Source organism: Triticum aestivum, chromosome 7A (assembly GCF_018294505.1).
Source record: "Triticum aestivum cultivar Chinese Spring chromosome 7A, IWGSC CS RefSeq v2.1, whole genome shotgun sequence".
NCBI lineage: Eukaryota > Viridiplantae > Streptophyta > Magnoliopsida > Poales > Poaceae > Triticum > Triticum aestivum.
In genome coordinates, this window is record NC_057812.1 from 696,946,497 (window position 1) to 696,952,669 (window position 6,173).

At 47.2% G+C, this 6,173-nt stretch overlaps 1 long non-coding RNA gene across 1 annotated transcript; it reads left to right on the plus strand.

Moving 5' to 3' along the window:
* The first annotated feature begins 2,066 nt into the window (after positions 1-2,066).
* LOC123154910 (uncharacterized) lies at positions 2,067-3,874 on the plus strand. The gene is made up of 5 exons (XR_006477118.1): positions 2,067-2,214; positions 2,611-2,718; positions 2,854-3,066; positions 3,265-3,356; positions 3,696-3,874. It is a non-coding gene; the product is annotated as an uncharacterized lncRNA (long non-coding RNA).
* The last annotated feature ends 2,299 nt before the right edge of the window (positions 3,875-6,173 follow it).

Genomic DNA, 6,173 nt, shown 5'->3' on the forward strand with positions numbered 1-6,173 from the left:
CCCCATCCCGCTCGACAGCAGTATGTCGCTCCGCGCCGCCGGTAACATTGGCTCCTCTCACACGTGGTAGCCCACTAGCTTCTTGGATAGTACACATCACAAATAAGCTCTGCGCCTCATCAAACACCTTCGTCATGGTCCCTTATCCTGACGCAGAATTCTAATGGGACAACATCCTAGAACTTCACCTTCTGTGCCTTGTCAAACACCTCCGTCTGGAGTCTCACCCATGAACACCATGACTCCATCCATTCGCTACTTCCGTTTCTCCCTATAATGTCTACCATGCTCCTTTTGTTTTTCTCCAATATTTCAGATCTTCTTGAAGGCTGGATAAAAGGATAACCAAATTTGAGCTTAGATCATGTGCGCTTTTACATCTAAGGCAGGGGTATATATAGCCTTTAATCTCATCTATCGGATCGGGGAATGGCTCCTTTCCCCTCCCCTTGCTCCGTGGGCGCGGCGGTCCGTCCGGTGGTTTCGCTAGGCTCGTCGGCCTTTCCTGGATCTCGTATTTGGGCGTTGGGGGATGCGAAGGACTCGGCCTCTGATTCGGAGGAGTGTGTTTCGTCCACCATGGCGTCGTTGGTGCCGGCCGTCCCTGCATCGGGCCGTGCCCGGAAGTTCGCCCCGGGGGGCCGGGGTCGGCCGGTGGCGGCGCCATTGGGGTCGTCTCGGTGGTTGTGTGTTGGTCGACGTCGACACAAGGCGGGCAGGTGCCTGGCTTTGTCCCTGGATCGTGGTCTCCTTGGCCCTTCTCCCTCCGTCGATGATGTGGCTGCGTGTGACCTGGGGTCTCCGGTCGCCGATGTTGGCCCTTCTTCTCCTCTCCAGCTGGGGCCGCTGCCGCTGGCGCCGGCTGCGCCGGTGGGTGCGGGGGCGGCTGTCGGTCAAACCCTAGTTCGGGTGCGGCCTGTGGTGGGGATGGGTTCCCTTGGTCCGGTGGGACTGGGGGCTCCTGGGCTAGCTCGGGATGGGCCGTCTGGGCCTCCGGCCTTGTCCTCTTTCGCTGCTCCCCCTTCCTTCTGTGGCCCCGGGGCAGCTGGTCGTGGCTGATCTGAAACCTTTTGGTTTCGATCAGTTGCTGCTGCTGATTTAATGCCTATGCTCACGCTGCTGTTGATTACATGCTTATGTTGTTGTTGCATGCTTATGCTACTGATTCAATGTTTAGGAATTGATTGAATTGAACATGTTGTAATCCTTCCTGTTCTACTTGTATTTAATTTTTGGGTTTCTATTTGATTTTTTAGTCTGTTATATACGGTTCATCTTCAGTTTCTTCTGTAACTTGCTTGGAGCGTAGAATACACAGCCCAACTAGTCTCATATACAACTAAGACCAACGATTCATGCTGAATTCTGTATATATATGTATGTGTTGGATTGGAGAACCACTCGAGGAGGGAGGGAGGGAGGAAGCATGGAAGGTCACCATGGACCTCGCCCAACTCCCACCCATCTTCCTGCCTGCAGCTGTAGGTAACCCCCTCCCTCTCCTGGCCTTGTCAGACCTGAAGATACAGTGTCCAAGATATTCAGTGAACTGTGTGGATTCAGACAGCAACGCTTCAGTTAACTGTGTAGATCATGTATTGTATTGTTAATCACCAGTTACTGTTTCCTTTCACTGCGTCGTCGTGCCGGTTACTACTGCTGTTCCTACATAATCACAAGCGTGGATGGATGATTATCTCAGATCAGATGTTGCTAGATTACTTTCTTAGATTGCTTTTGTCACCAAGCCACACAGATCATCTAGTTAGATAGAATCCGCTACGCTAGGGTGATGAATGAACGAACAAACAATAACAGGAACATGGGCACCAGGTTTTAGAGGGCTTGTGATTTTGTGGTTGCAGCAAGCCCGCCTTGTACGCCCGACGAGTTTATCCTGTGTATTTTGTCTTGCTAGACGAGTTATCCAGCAATACTAGTGCATAGTAGAAAAATCATAGATCCTGGCTGTAACCTGCTTTTGTGCTTGTGACTTTGGCCCGCGTGATTTTGTGGGGATTTGGTACCAGACTAGAGGTAGAGGCCGATGATTTCTTGTTGTTTCAGTCAAGTGCTTGATAGATAGTTGTCTCATATGCATTTTCCGTTCCTAATGGTGCTTTTTCATTTCCTTGCCGGGCCAAATAAAGGATGTTGTTCTCGATGGAGTTGCGCTTGAGGATGAGCAGAGAGAAATTTAATCAAATTCAATAGGTAGGTTCTTTGTTCTTATCACATGTTGGCAGATTCTATTTGTTGTGCATATGCCAAGTGTGTCTACCTGATTGTAAACATAACTGCAATGTTGTATATATGTCGACAGTCTGGTAAAACCTTGTTGTGCCTGGGTTTGTGGATCTTAAAAAAATCATCTATTCTTTCCTTACTCATACAAAAAGCCCAGCTGTTGTTCTTGTAAATACAGACGTGCATACCATCGGCACCTTCACCAAACAGAGAAGGCTCTAGCCACTTCTTATGACAAGAAAAATAAAAGCGCCCCTAAATTTAAACATATTCCTCTTTACTGAAAACTCATTGTTCTTTTTTAAACTATTGCAAAAATCGAGCAGTGGTACTGATTATATAAATTTTATATTGTCTTGGTAGCTTCACTCGTGTCTGCCATTGCTCATTGTCGTGTTGACAGAGCGTTCACCCGATGGCGGAATACCACGCCGCAGCATGGGCAGTCGGCGGTTGCGCTATATACATGAGGTAACGAACATTACAGGCAGTGGAGAACTTTTAGCTTTTCCACACGTGTATCTCTTTAGACAACTTTCAGTTTTCTTTTCATGTGCGGAAACTGAAAGAAATCTTTGATGCTAACTCTGCGTGTGATTATGGCAGTGACAAACCCAAAAACCATGACTTCGATCTGCTGAGGAAGCTTGTGTTTCCTGACGGATCAATCCTGCGAGCCAAACTGCCCGGGAGACAAACTGCACTACCGTTGTCGCGGAAATTCCGTGCGATGGAAGCTTCTAGAGCCTGCTGGTACTTCCTAGCTAGAAGCCCCACGAGCTCGACGTCCAGCCCTACAACCACCACCCCACGCACAAGGTCGCTCCCTGCTCCCTCCTGTTCATTTATCTGTCCAGCTCAATCCTACATTCCTACCGCTACTGTTGCTGTTGAAATCGAGATGCTACCCTCATCTTGCTACTGTCTGTCAATCGAATCAAACTGCCCAGAGAATGAATGAGTTTGCAACCCTTTCTAATTTTTTGTTCTTGTTCTATTTTGAAATGGACGCGGCAGGTGCTCTGCTCTTGCTCACGTCTAGCACCGTCTCCGGCACGGTGGTGCTTCTTGAGGCGACCGGCGTGACGGCGGCGACCACAAGGTCTCCAGTGAGTCAGCTCCATCTTCTAGCCCTAGCTCCCTATTTTCTGCTCCTGTAGCATGCTCTGTTGGTTTAGAACACTAGCAGCAGTAGCCTACCGTGTATACATACTAAACAGCAGGAGCTCAATCACCTTGTGTACACTAGCAGCTTGCTTACACACTTGTCACTTTTGCTTGTGGTAGCCATTACATAGCTGAATCATGTCCGTGTCTACTAATCATCAGTTCATAGTATTTGGCTTCTGTGTGATGGTCTGCGACTATTTTATGGTGATGTGGATATACTTTCTGATTTAAAGTTACTAATATTTTTTGTTTTGATTCTTTCTCTGGTGCGAGGAAAGCTGTGAGTAGACGTCAACGATGCCTACTTGCTTGGCTGCTACAGTGATGCATGCGCCGGTGATGCCTACTTGCTTGGCTGCTACAGTGATGCATGCGCCGGTCAAGCAAGCACACATGCATATACGTATATGTTAGGATAGTAGCAGATGTGCCATAATTCCTGTGTAAGGAAATGTATTCCCGAAATGATTTTGTTATGTTATCTAAACCTGGGAGATGTGTTATGTGATGTGATATGATGGATGGTTTGAATTCGACATTGAGTTTTCCTGATTTGAATATGAAACAATGTCGGATGCGTGTGTGTAACTGGATTAAAGAGGTCTTGTGCCTAAACAATTTTGTCCAAACATTTATTTCAAAATCCGAGATCTAATACTGGACAACTAATTGGGCTGAAAAAGGCCACGGCCCAACAAGCATTGGTCTGTTTAAAAAGTGAAACAAAAAAAGCCTCAGAAAATAAAAAAAATTGCAAAAAAGGCCGAGGCCCCCTTAATATGGAAGTATGGCCCGTGCAGAAATTACGAGAGAAAACATACTAAATGGGCTGAATTAATGGTCTCGGCCCATATAGACACTTAATCGGACCGGGCTGAATCTTATCAACGACCTTTTCAATTGATCGCAATTTTGCCACGTCAGATTGCCACGTTGGATCTGACATGGCCAGGGCAGACAGCTAGCGACCAAAACAGAAGGTAATAGAATCAATGACCTTTTGTTTTGGTCGTGGTCCACGACCTTCTCATAGAGAAGTTCGTTAATTTCAGTTTACGACCGCCAGCTTTAACCATCTGTTTTTTGGTCATAAAAAGGTCACAAATGAAAAACAATGATCTTTCAATGACCAATAATGATGGTCGCAAGTTGCATATTTCTTGTAGTGGATCGGGCCTTATCCCGTGAGGCATAAATTGTGTCGTGCAAGGCATATACACACACAGAGAGAAAGAGATGCCTGGGGAGGGGGTAGGGGAAATTAGATGTGAGCTTGAAATCCAGTCTAACAACCTACCCTAACTAATTCTATGCGCCGTATGACTAGTTTAACACCCTCCCGTAATGAGAACTTTACAAAGTTAAAATTACGCTTGAATTCTTCAAAGGTTCTTGTGGGCAACGCTTTTGTAAAGCCATCTGCAACTTGATCTTCTGAATGCACAAACCGAATATCTAACTCCTTGCGAGCAACTCTTTCTCTTACAAAATGGAAATCAATTTTAGTGTTGGCCCTTGCATGAAAGACTAGATTAAGGGATAAATATGTGGCACCAAGATTGTCACACCAAAGACATCAAGCTTGTTCATGTCGTATTCTAAGTTCTTTCAGCATGGATGAACCCAAACACTTTTTGTTGTTGCATTTGCCAATGCTTTGTATTCTACTTTTGTACATGACCTTGAAATTAAGGCTTGTTTCTTTGCACATCATGAGATTAAATTAGGACCAAAAGGTATTTCAAAACCACCTGTTGACTGTCTATCATCCAAGCATCCTGCCCAAGCAGAATCAGAAAAAGCACTAACAAGGATGGATGATGCTCATTGAGAGTATGTACATGTCATGATCACAATCTTGGGAGGAATGCATATACCATCTTGAGCCTAACTAGCAAATCTCAACACAATTGAAGCACAAGATGTACTAGTATGCTTGGTAAACAGTAAAACTGAGCTACCCAGGACCCTCCACAGCGATTTCACGCTTTGCATCGTCGGATCCTGTTCTTCTACGTCTCGGATCTCTCACGGTCAGCCCACAGCCTCGCTGGGTCATCGTCAATCCGCTCGTCCCCACGTAAACGGGCTGCTGCTCCACTAACCAGTCTAGGTGGCATGTGGTTTACCGGGCCTTGTCTGGTGGGAATGCGGTTTGGACAGCCCATTCTTGCTTCTTTGCTTAGCAGCCCAGACTAGCGACATATGCATCCGTCCAGCGCAGATGACGAGAGGACGCCTCGTCTCTTTCGCCTCCACGCAGCCAAGAGCAGTAACCCTAGCCTCCACCATGACCTCGCCTGCACCGCAAGATGGGGCGATTGACGCGCACGGTGCATCCCACTACCGACACACTTGTCCTAGAGTTGCTCGCCGTGTTCTGTGGCTTTCACCTCTCGCCGATTCTGCCATTCAGGTCCCCTCTTCTTCCCTAATTTCTCTTCCTCTCTCCCTCTCCAAAGATTCACCCAGTCTGACAAACATAATTTGTTGCATCTCATTGGTCCACACCCTGTCCCCGAACCCTACTGCTGAGAGATCTCACGGCCAGCGACGGTGCACGGGCCGACTGCTGTAGGATGCCTTCTGACCTTCCCGCGTGCAGAGCATGCAGTGTTGGCAGGATTTGATACGGGAAAGGGGTAGATGAGGGCGACATTGCTGCTCTGCTGATCCAAGTGAGCACGATCACATTGCCATTGTCCTACAACCTAGAGTTATCACGGTGCTTCGATTAGTGACCATTGAATACTGCT